The 12,102-nt window shown below is 41.7% G+C and overlaps 1 protein-coding gene across 4 annotated transcripts in view; it reads left to right on the top strand.

The window, feature by feature from the left end:
• The window catches only part of CUTC (cutC copper transporter), a 342,323-nt gene that overhangs the window by 11,619 nt on the left and 318,602 nt on the right, over window positions 1-12,102 (top strand). For all 4 annotated transcript variants that reach the window (XM_086922591.1, XM_086922593.1, XM_086922596.1 and 1 more), the window contains exon 2: window positions 8,246-8,354. The gene's annotated coding sequence lies outside the window, so the exon portion shown is untranslated. The remainder of the gene's footprint in view (window positions 1-8,245; window positions 8,355-12,102) is intronic.

Here is a 12,102-nt window from a genome sequence, read left to right as displayed (position 1 = left end):
CGCCCCCTTCTTTAACTCCATGTTCTCTTCTCCTGTGCCGATCTGCTGTTCTCTAAAACCCGCCTCCTTCTTTAACTCCATGTTCTCTTCTCCTGTGCTGATCTGCTGCTCTCTTACACCCGCTTCCTTATTTAACTCCATGTTCTCTTCACCTGAGCTGATCTGCTGCTCTCAAACACCCCGCCTCCTTCTTTAACTCTGTTATTTTCTCCTGTGCTAATCTGCTGTTCTCTTCCACCCGCCTCCTTCTTTAACTCCCTGTTCTGTTCTCCCATCCTGATCTGCTGCTCTCTTCCACCCGCCCCCTTCTCCAAAACCCTGTTCTCTTCTCCCATGCTGATCTGTTGTTCCCTTCCACCGCCTACTACTCTAACTCCCTGTTCTCTTCTTTTCTCCTGTGCTGATCTGCTGCTCTCTTCCACCCGCCTCCTTCTTTAACTCCCTGTTCTGTTTCTCCCATCCTGATCTGCTGCTCTCTTCCACCCGCCCCTTCTCCAAAACCCTGTTCTCTTCGCCCGTACTGATCTGCTGTTGCCTTCCACCGCCTACTTCTCGAACTCCCTGTTCTCTTGACCTGTGCTGAACTGCTGATCTATTCAACACCCATTCTTCTTTAACTCCCTGTTCTCTTATAATCTGCTGATCTGCTGCTCTCTTCCACATACATCCTTCTGTAACCGCACACTCACATACATACAACCATGCACGCACACACATACAACAACACACATACAACCACACACACACAACCACACACATCTATCTATCGCCCTCACTCTATCTATCGCCCTCACTCTATTGCCCTCACTCTATCTATCTATCGCACAACAACAACATCACTCAGGGGCACCACAACATCACTATGCGCTACCACAGCATCACCGAATGCCACAGCATCACTTGTCACCACCACAACATCCCTCAGCGCTACCACAGTATCAATCTGTGCAAACATTCAACAACAACTGGTTCAAATATGTTCTCTCAATGTTTCAAGCTTTATCACAAATGTCACATAAAAATGTTGATATTTCACTTCTGTTCTTATATTTAGTCACGATAAAATAAACTGAAATTAATCTTCACAAAAGTTATTTACAAAAGTTTAAGCTATTGCCATTATAAATTACAATACCTTTTATTTCAGGATTAATTATTTTAAAAAAAACATTGTTATTTGTAAAATCAATACTTCTAAGTCACGTAAATACATGATTTAAATACCTGCATTAAAAATGCTATAGGTGTCACATTGTCAAAAAATAAAAGTATTACCATTGTAAATGACAAAGCTATTAATTTCACAATTTTCATAAATAACAGGACAAATAACTCCAACTTTCCTAATGCGAGACCTATTGCATTGCAAATGCTTGCTATTTTTGTTTCCATAACTAACTCAGACCTACTGACCTTCTGCGTTTGGTGTGTTACAGAAAGGAGGGATGAAACATCGATCTGGCACACACAAAAATGAGTATATATAACAATTCTATAGTAATAATGTAGTCTTCAATCTTAATCTTTACAAGTAGTTTATTGTAATCCCAGTGGCTCTTCATAGTAGCCTTCAAAGTAGCCAACACATGTTTTGTCGTAATCTAAACTTCAGAAGGGCTCCTTATCACAATTCCCAATAAAAGTACACCATGGTTCTCAATCGGCAATAACCACAATTCCACCCTATACAACAAAAACTGTGGAGATATCGTGGTTCCTTAATTTGTTGGTTAGTAAAAGGTTTTTCCTGCTATCTTAAGGTTCAGCCATGTAGGGGATGCAACGGGTAGAAATCCAAAAGGTTATAACAATTCCTATTTTGGGTAAAGCCCTGCAATCAAGAACTGTGTGAAATCCTATGCTGCGGGTATGCAGCAAGTTATAGAGACTTCCCACAAGGCATACATCTGTTATCCCGTAGTAAATTTTGAAAATATGTACATAATTACAGTTGTGACAACAATATAAAGTCCCTGCTAATAGAGCCTATTATGGATTGCCATAGTCAAAGTCTTACATCCTCATGGTTTGTTTGAGTGGGTCATTAAAACCCTTGCCTACTATGTTAACCTGCATGATTCAGTGTAAAAAGAAAACTACCTTCAGGCTTCAGCACAGTGTAATAACAATTAACCCCTAAAATCCGAATACCCTCAACAAAAGCTTTTCACAATAAATGAGTCGGGCCTACTTGCTATGTCATAACCCTTCTTTATGAACAGATCACACCTCAGGAATGTGACCTCATTTTCCCAGTGATCCTATAAGGCCTACTGAAGTGCATAATACCTAGCAACCATCATGCATAAGGTCGTCTGGTAGCCGGGTCTGATGGTTTAGTGAACCAATGCATGCACTGTAGGGACCTGTGCTTTACCTCACTGTCACAGGTTCAAATCCCAGTTGGCCAACTCAGCCTTTCATCCTTCTTCGGTCAATAAAATGAGTACCATTGAGTTGGGTAACAATAAACATCTGTTATTCAGTTAAAAGATACCCTTCTAGGTAAATGTGCACTTTACAAATACACTTTATGTTATAAAATGACAAATATGTACAGAATTAGAGTTGGCAAAACAGTATATAATCCCTCTCAATGGAGCATAACCTAAATCCTCACAGTGAAAATGTTCTACTCCCTGGGTTTGTCAATTGGGGTGACCAACATCAACGCACTTTTCTACTATTGTAATCTGTGAGATTACTTGTAACCAAATGTGGTCTACTGTCTGTAACATTGTGTGATAATAATTCAACGTTAGAGTCTTATTTACATTAACAAATGCTGTTCATAATAAACAAGCTAGGACAACAACCTTTGGAATAACTTTTCATAATAAACAGACCAGACCTATGGCTTAACTTTTCCCTGCATGCCAATCGGGCCTATAGGTGTTATCATCAGCTTCTCAACATAACCAAAGCTGGCATAGTGTACTGAGTGTAAGTTTTTCCAAAAGACAACTACCAGATATAATAATAACTCAGTATTTGTAAAGCACAAACTAATCACCCATAAGGGTCTGAAGGCTCTGGGGGGCGTTAGGGAGATTAAGCAAGCTATTGCCAGAGTCGCATGGTGCTGGGCTGAGCTGCCGCCGGAGCCGGGGATCGAACCGTGAACCACGTGCTGAAGAGTCAGCCGCACTGGCCGCAGCGCCACACCTCTCCCATGATATACTAGTCATAAAATCTCAAAATTCTACAAAACGACTGTTTACAAAACAAAATAATATCTCGCCTAAGACAGCCTAATAAAGATAATTGCAGTGAATATCTTCTCTCTCCCAACAGTTAGTTTGGGTGGGTCAACTACACCAAAACCCTTGCCTAATACGGTAATCTGTGAGTTTCCATGAGATTCCATGTAACCAAATACCTGTCTACAGGCTTTAGCACAGTTTAATCTATCCTTAAAAGCCTATTGCCTTTATTTCGTGCTGTTCACTATTGGCTTTATCGTACAATTTTATAATAAACACAAAAAACCTGTAGAATCTGCCATGGCTTTTCCCAATGAACCAAAAATGTCCATAGCCTTTACCATTGGCTTCACACTTTAGCTAACACTGGCCTATTCAAGTGCACATACGCTGGCAACCATCATACATATAGTTATAAAATTACAAATATGTTGAAAAAACTGTTTGCAAAATGACATACACCCCATCTCAATAGAGCCGAACAAGAACCATCACAGCAAAAACCGCCAAGGTTTGTTAGAGTGGGTAACCAACACCATAACACTTGCCTGCTATTGTAGTCTGTAATACCTCTCTATCTCTTGTAACACAATGTGATTACAACAGTTAATGACCTACTGGCTTTAAAAAATGCTTCTAGCATTAAATAAACTAGGCGTACTTAAGCAGATCAGACTATGACACAGGATAATGTTTTCCAGTGCACCCATTAGGACTATAGGTTGTCACCGTAATCAACACAGGCCTTCTGTTTTGAGCATGCATTTTTCCACAATACAGCTATCAGACATAGTCATAAAACTTGAAAGGTTTACACAATTGCAGTTTGCTAAGCAAAATACTATCTCTCCTGAGAGGGCCTTACAAAGGTTCTCACATAGCAAACCTTTTATATCCACGATTTATCACATGGAGTAACCAACTTCAAAACCCTTACAGACTACGGTAATCTGTGAGTTTCCATGTAACAAAATTCCTATCTGTAGTCTTAGAGTAATTACAATCCACCTTTAAATGCATATTGACTTTAACATATGATTTTTACAGTAAATCCATCAAGCCTGCTGCTTTTTCATAGCAGTTCACACTAAACAGATCAGGTCTAGAGCCAAGATCATTGTCTTGCCACCATAAGCAATTTGGTCCTGTTATATCGAGTATAAGCTTTGCCACAAGCCAAAATGTGCAAATAAGTACTCTAGTGGAAGCATATCACTACAGCCTAATCAGATCCTCGGCTCAGGGAGACTAATGTGTGGGTGGAGCACAAGGCTCTCTCTCAGAAGTATTCTGAAAGCTCTTTTTTGTTGATCACATAAGGTCTGACAATTCTGCTCTGTTAAGGCAAATATAAAACAATTAATGTAGGTTAGTGTAGACCTGGGCATCCCATACTGCTCTCCAACACAGCTGCATTCTGAAGTCTACCATTAATGATGAAAAGGCAACTTGTATTTATGGTTCATTAATGCACAGCCTTTATTTTTACGGTGAGCGTTCTAAGGAAATATTGTAAGCTCGGACTGCACTGCTGATAGTTGTCCCAATATAAATGTGTACACACGTTTTCGAGGTTTAGCAGTGTGAGCCTATGAATAATGCTCCCAGAGTTCTTTGATTAGGTGCAGATATTTGCAGAAGCTTGATAGCAAGATGGATGATTCTTAGCTTTCAAAATAAAATGTTCACAAAAAATGCAACTAGGGAAAACATTTTGCTAAACTACTATAAAACTTTAGGTACCATTACTTTTCAGCATTATTTATAAAATGTGCTGATTCATGCTAGTATTTTCAAAAAATATTCCTGGAAAATCGGTGTAACCAGTTTCAGCAAGATTATGGGAAACATAAACATAAATGAGCATTGGCAAAGTCAGTAGAACTGAAATCAGTGGTCAGCCTTTTGGTTTTGTCAATATGTGTCTTGTTTTTTTGCATGGTTTTTGTAAAACTATATTGGTGTGGGAGCTGCCAGACCCTCCCCAATATAACGATCAATAGCAAAAGGCAAAAAAGGTTTGGTCTCAAAAAGCACACATTGTCACATTAGTTTCTGGCACTGAAGAAAACTGCTTTGTGCGCCAATATGCTTCTTGTGAAAGAGCAGAATGCTGTCACTCATAGTGAAGCCAGCCAACAGATAGAGAGAAAGAGATAACATTTTAATAAACAAAAAAGGTCTTTGTCAACGCTAGACCTAATTAGGGGCCCAATTATTAAAAAAATCTCAAAAGTGCACCCATTGTATACGTCACGGCTTTCATGAATTCAGAAGAATTTACAGAAATAGGTCAAGTAATCGTGGTGATAGAAAATATATGTGAACTGCATTTTAGCATAAGCATGCATGCATGTGCAGATTTCCTCATGCGGAAATCTGTTGAGCGTTTGCAAATTCCCTTCCCCTCCAATTACTTTTTTCAAGAAGTTTCAAGTCTGCCATAGTCATGAGTACATTTCCAACCTTTCTCAGGATGGGTAAAGATTAGAGAAGAGCTGGTGAAAACCCTTGAAACATGCACGTTAATAGGTTTGCACAGACTCGAAAGGGAATTTCAATCCCTGAACTATTGCTTATCACTACCTTCAGCCCCAGTAATTGCTAGTATTCAAATCCTACTATTGTATGAGCCGTGGCATAATCAGAGAGGCTACATCAGAGCTCTTACATAATGAGATTGTTGCCATAATTTGTCGCTACACTACATGGCACAAAAGGGGCAAGTGGATTTTGTTACAGAGCAAGTAGATTTATGAAGCAACCTGCCTCATGGACAAGTTGATATTTTAAATTCCACACCCCTGCTTTTGACAATCAACATGTGGGTGGATCCTAATCCCCTTTCTGTATACTCCTGAAAACTCTTTTTTATTTTGATCACAGAAGGCCTGGCAATAGCTGCTCTCAACCCCTACCAAACATTGGAGAAACAAAAACAAAAAGCCCAAAATGGCTTTGCTGCCTTGTCCATGCCCCTAGTTTAATGTTTGTGCTCAGTCACTTCTTTAGTTCTTCAAACCCTCCAGTAGCAGAAAAATGTAGATGACCAGGGCTCCATGAGATCAGATACTTTTGCTCAAAAGTCTCATTATAGCCTCAAACTTCACTTGAAATGGGTCGTAACCAGCAATTCGTAGTGGCTCAGAGCGCCTCAGCATCTTATCCCAGCCCTCCACAAGTTCGGCAAATGTCCCAATTTTATGCTGGATAACCTATTCCTGGTCTTTTCCTACAGTCTCCCGACTTCTGGGGAAGGCTGTTAGGGTCTGGATCCCTTTGCAGGCAGGATTCCCCTAGGGCCAAGTGCAGTCTATTCCCAATAGGACATACAGTTCTTCCACATAGAAAGTGATCTTTCTTTAGCCATCGCATCCAGTCCTTGGGTACAGTTGGAGAGCAGGATACCGTCATGTTTATACAGAACTTTATTCTTCTGAGTTTTCACTGGTGTCAGGTCGGGGACTTGTTTCACATTGTGTGGCACAGCGGGGTACTACAGGGGTTCTGGGACACAATAGAAAGGGAATGCAAGGAGGTACGGGGTTCTAGGCTGTTGCTTAATCCATGTATCTCCATCCTGAATCTTTTTGATAATCTGTCAAAATATCAGAAGCTGTTTATGGTGCTACTTTGATTACTGCTAAGTGCAACATAGCTCAAAATTGGTGCACACCTATTGCCTCGAGCATTGCAACATGGAAACAAGGTTTGAATGAATCAAGGGTACTTAAAAACCTGTCTATGAAGCGCAGCAGGAGGATGCCCACAAAAGCATGTAAGGCATGGGATGCCTGGAGAAAGTATTCTGGGATCATTGGCTAGAGGCTGTGGCTCATGGCCGCGACCAAAGTTAGACGACCAGTGCATTAATTGTTATTTTCATCACTTGGGTGGGGAGATATGCTGTGTTTTTTTTTTCTTTTCTATTCTTTATATTGTTGAAAGGGTCTATCTATTGTCATCGCTAAAGCTCTGGAGCTAATTAATGTTGCTAGTAAAAAATACATTAATAAAAAAGACAGGTGATAGAGATATGTCAATGTTGAGTCCCAGTTCCTCTAAGCAGCTAAATGTAAGATTTCTATGTACAACCCATAGCATAATCCAGACGCCACCCATCCCCCAAGCTATTTGTTGGGGCCCCAGGATTGCCTTGTGAATCCCATGGATGTCCTTGCTTGCCTTCTGGGCATACACAATGGTGTCTGGTATATTCAAGCATGGCTGCACCATTGTCCCCCGCCCATGGGATTTAGGCAATCCTACATATTATATCCCATATCCCTCATTGTCTGCCTTTCTACCTGACCTCTTCTCTGACCAACCCTTTCGCCACAGACTTCCATTTGCCCATCCACTAGAACCCATTGTTTGTATGATGGAGCTAGGTGGGGCAGGTAGCCTGTTGATAGCTTTATTGTACCCACATCAATCCTCTGAATCTGGCAACCATTGGAGTTTGGCCGCAGGCGGCTTTAGCCTCCAGCAGCAAAGCTCTACATCACAGTGTGAGCATCCACAATAATTCGTGCTTTTAATACTAATTCAATACTGACATTTTACCCAGTATTTTGTTCTGACCCAACTTCAAGAAGGATATCATGAAAAATATCAACCTAGTTTGTGAATAAAGAACAATAGAATTTTAAATGTATGTCGTGTTATACTTCTTCAGTGTATCAGTAGCCATTCCTGAATCATTTACTCTGGTTCAGGCAATCACTCGAACACCCCCAGCAAATCGTGAGTAACACCCTAAGACAATTCTGCAATTATCAGTTACAGTACATGTCAATGTACTTGTGCAGTAGCATTAGCCTCTGCATAAGGCACAGCTGACTTGATTCAAACCAGTGTCTTAAGCACATCTGTGCCTTAGGGCAGTGTGGGGAAAACTTGCCTGAAATTGTCTCTAAGGTGTGGACGACATCTGGACACGAAAATAAAGCCATGGGGTGCTTATCTTCTGCCATGCACATGGTAAGGTTAACCTACTGGTCGATTTCATTATTGTGAAAGTGTCATATTTATGCTTTTAGGAATACGAGAGCAAGGCCATCTGTTGACAAAAAGTGTTAGAGACGCCACCGAATTTGCACCAGAAGAGGAGAGAGCTATCTAGACGGAGGGCTACGGCCGAGCTTGTTGGTAGGTAAAAAAAAAGCTTTCTTGTGTCTTGCAAACCTGGCACCAGAGTACCATGATCTTGCTCCACCATCTTGATTATGCTCAGACATCTCAAAGGATCCTTCAGTGACCTGTAGTTCTACTAAAGGTCCCTATGCACATTTTTTGGGGCTTCTCACCACTACTCATATTTCTATGCATTCACACACACACACACGTCTATCAACCTTTCCTTTTCTCTTGACTATTCGATGTAACAGCCTGCATGCGTTGTTCATCGTAAACCTGACTGTCCGCCCCATTAATCCCACATTTTTAACTAACTAAACCTCGGTGATAGTGATGAATCAGCCAGTGACCTAGCGGGCATTGACAAAAAAATCACATGGCCACCTCTATCACTAGAACACCCACATAGGTTTTGAAGCACTCCGCAACTACCTCATGCTTACACGGCCAAGCTCTATCCCTGTCCGCCACATAAACAAATACCTCAGGCGTCAGAACTAATTTCTCCAAAATCCTTGAAGGAAACCTTCGTCCCCTAGCTTCTTTATAACTTGTCACATTTATCATCTGTCAGTAGGAAAATTTCTTGTGCTGTTGTCTGCTAATATCTTAAACATTTTGCGTTCAGAATTAGCTACTTTTTGTTTACTGCAAGTACGTTTCTAGCATGTTTGTTTTTATTCATATATGTCTGGGTTTTATTGTCCTTATCAGTTAGTACCTTTGTGAAGCAGCAATGCTTATGAACCTCACAGCCTACAAGGCTCCTCTGCCCTGTCAGTCATGCAGGCCTCATGCTCTTCACCTGCCCATCTCCAAATGGGTCTCTTGTATTCTGGGTGTTTATTTAGCAAGATCAAGGACACTGTGCACGGTTTGCTATTTCTGTTATATTTGGTGTGCTGCTGCTCTCTGCTGCTTTTCCTAGGAAGTGCAGCAGCCTTGCCAAGTACCAGGCTTCAGGGGTTAGACTAACGCTTTTTAGGTCTCGCTATTCGATGCGCACGCATCGAGCTTGCGAGGATATAGGGCTTTAACCAGAGTTAAACTAACTGGGCGATTTGGTGCTTTGCCCGTGGCTTTTAGGTCAATGCGCAAGCGCATTGACCTAAAATGCGCGTGCACATCACCAAATCGCCGTCTGTTCCCTCAGCCGCACTCCAGGCCCCTGCTGCTTTCACACCCTCTCCTCTCCCCGCTCCACCCCCTCCCCTGCCCGCCGTGTCGCATTTCTCCTCCCCCTTCCCCTTCTCTGCCTTCCCCCTCCGTCTTGTTATACATGTGCTGCTCACTCACTGCCCCACAGCCCTTTTTCCATACACTGCCCCACACAGTGTTCCCATAGTCACTTTTCAAGTACCAACATCCCTTGGTCTGACCTCCCACGTATCAGCACCCCCAGTGTGCCATTTCCAGGCCGGCGGCGATATTCATGACCAGCCTGCTTTCCAGCCTCCTGTGTCTCCGCAAGTCTGTTAGCTCCCAGGGCAGAGTGCTTCCCACATTTTCATCAGCACACAGCACCCACGGTTTTACTAATTCCTGAAATACTCTCTTTCAGCTCCCTCCTATCTCTTCCCTTTATCCACTACAGTGACTCATTTTGCCATACGGCTGATTCAACCACTTGCAATTAAAACTGACACATCGCCTTAATTTGAAAGGTCACTTTCTATTTTGTTAGTTGATGACTCACTTCAACAAAAATTCAGACATCTTCTTCCGCTTTTCAATCTCGCATTTTAGGATAGATGAGTGAGGGCATATACATTATTATATTTTATAAAAACATGTTTTCCTTCATAAACTAGTTTAAAACCCCTTTGTTCATTTTTTAAAGATGACTCCAGTATTTTAAAGTCTACCCTCCGTTTATTAAAATCAGATTCAAACAAGACAAAGACTCATGCGCAGATGACAATTTATCTGTCACACAAATTTTATGTTACATATAACATGACATGAAACAACACACCACCACCAATGTTGGTATTTCCCGAAAGCTTTGCTCAACACAATTTTTTTTACTGCAATCATGCATACATCATTTCAGTCTCAGATATTCACGTATTCTCGTAAGGAAATGCCAAATTTGTGGTGCTGTGTGGCATAGGGCTAGAAGTTGGAAAAGACTGGTCACAAAAAAGTGGTTGGAAATTGAGCAGCAACTTTTATACAGTCAGTCTTTAATTTGCGATGCAATTTCTTGAATAATAGGCTGCCTTGCAAAATCCCCAGTGTTAAGGGGTTGCAGAATGACCTGCCAAATTAATATTAATTAAGCACGCTGCTATTAGTATCGTCTTGTGTTTAGCCACTAAACACAGGCATGGTGGTCTGCAAATAACAGACCACTATCCCTGGGGTTGGATTTCCAAATGGGAAACATCTTATTTTTAAAGCAGCCCATGTTCCTTAGGACAACCAGTGCTTCTTTTTAAAAAGAAGAAAAACTTTCCCATTTGTGAATACATCAAGGCAAGGATGTAGTGAGCTTACGGACCACTACATACTCCTAGAGGTTGACGAACAAGATACTCACCTTTGGTAACGCTCTTTCTGGTAGAGACTTTCGGCCAGATTCATGAAAGACCCGTTTTGCGAGTCTGAAATAGCGATTCATAAGGAATCGCTATTACAGACTCGTAAAACGGGATTCATGTAACGAGGACAAGACAGAGCTGTTGTTTTATGGCAACTTCCCAGCCAACTTCAAGGATCTTATCTGGCCGCCTGATTTTGCCTGTCCCAGCTCTCTCAGAGGCCTGGCCAAAAACTTGGGGGTCTGGTTTGGACAGGATCTCAGGTTTGAAGTGCATCTAAAAAAACTTACGGCGACCTGTTTCCTGACCCTTAAGTCACTAAAAAGGTTCCTCCCACTGCTTCATAGGGAAGCAAAAGAGACGGTTCTGCGTGCTCTGATCTTATCAAGGCTAGATTACGCCAACGCCCTCTTTAGCGGTCTCCCTAAATATCTTATCAATCGAATGCAGATCATTCAGAATGCTGCGGTCCGACTTTTATTTCACCTCCCGAGAAGAACTAGCGCATCTGCCCATCTTCGAAAGCTCCACTGGCTTCCTGTGGCCCATCGTATTGTGTTTAAATCACTGGTCCTGGCCTTTCGTGCCTTGCACCAACAAGGACCACAATACTTGCACAAGAGGTTTACTTTCTATATTCCTCGCCGTGCACTCCGATCAGCTAATCTCCTTCTGATGTCTACGCCTAAGGTCAGATATGTGAGATTGGGTGGCCAGTCTATCTCTGTCCAAGCAGCTCGGTCGTGGAATGCCCTGCCGCTCTCTTTGCGAGCTTCAGCCACACTGACAGAATTTAAGAAGGGGTTAAAAACCCACCTTTTTAAACTCAGTATCTAGTTGCTTTTTTTTTTTTTTTTTTTTTTTTCTTTCTCCTTCTGGTTTGGCCCTGTTTAAGCTCACATATCGCGCCAGGATACTCTGTAGTAGCAGAGCGCGTAATAAAATATTTTATACATACATACATACATACATGTAGGAATCGCAAAATTAAATGCGATTCCTACAGATTCCTTATTTGCGATTAGCAATTTGCTAATCTTGCACAAAAATAGACAGACCCACTTTGAAAATATTGTCTCTAGTTACCGCAGCTAATGAGGGCAGCGGCCATGATGTTTTTAGGTCTCGCTATTCGATGCGCACGCATCGAGCTTGCGAGGATATAGGGCTTTAACCAGAGTTTAACTAACTGGGCGACATCCACCACCACATCCACC

The sequence above is a fragment of the Lissotriton vulgaris genome, chromosome 5 (assembly GCF_964263255.1).
Source record: "Lissotriton vulgaris chromosome 5, aLisVul1.2, whole genome shotgun sequence".
NCBI classification, from domain to species: domain Eukaryota; kingdom Metazoa; phylum Chordata; class Amphibia; order Caudata; family Salamandridae; genus Lissotriton; species Lissotriton vulgaris.
Note: the sequence above shows the minus strand (reverse complement) of the source record. Positions and strands in the feature narration are given on the sequence as shown.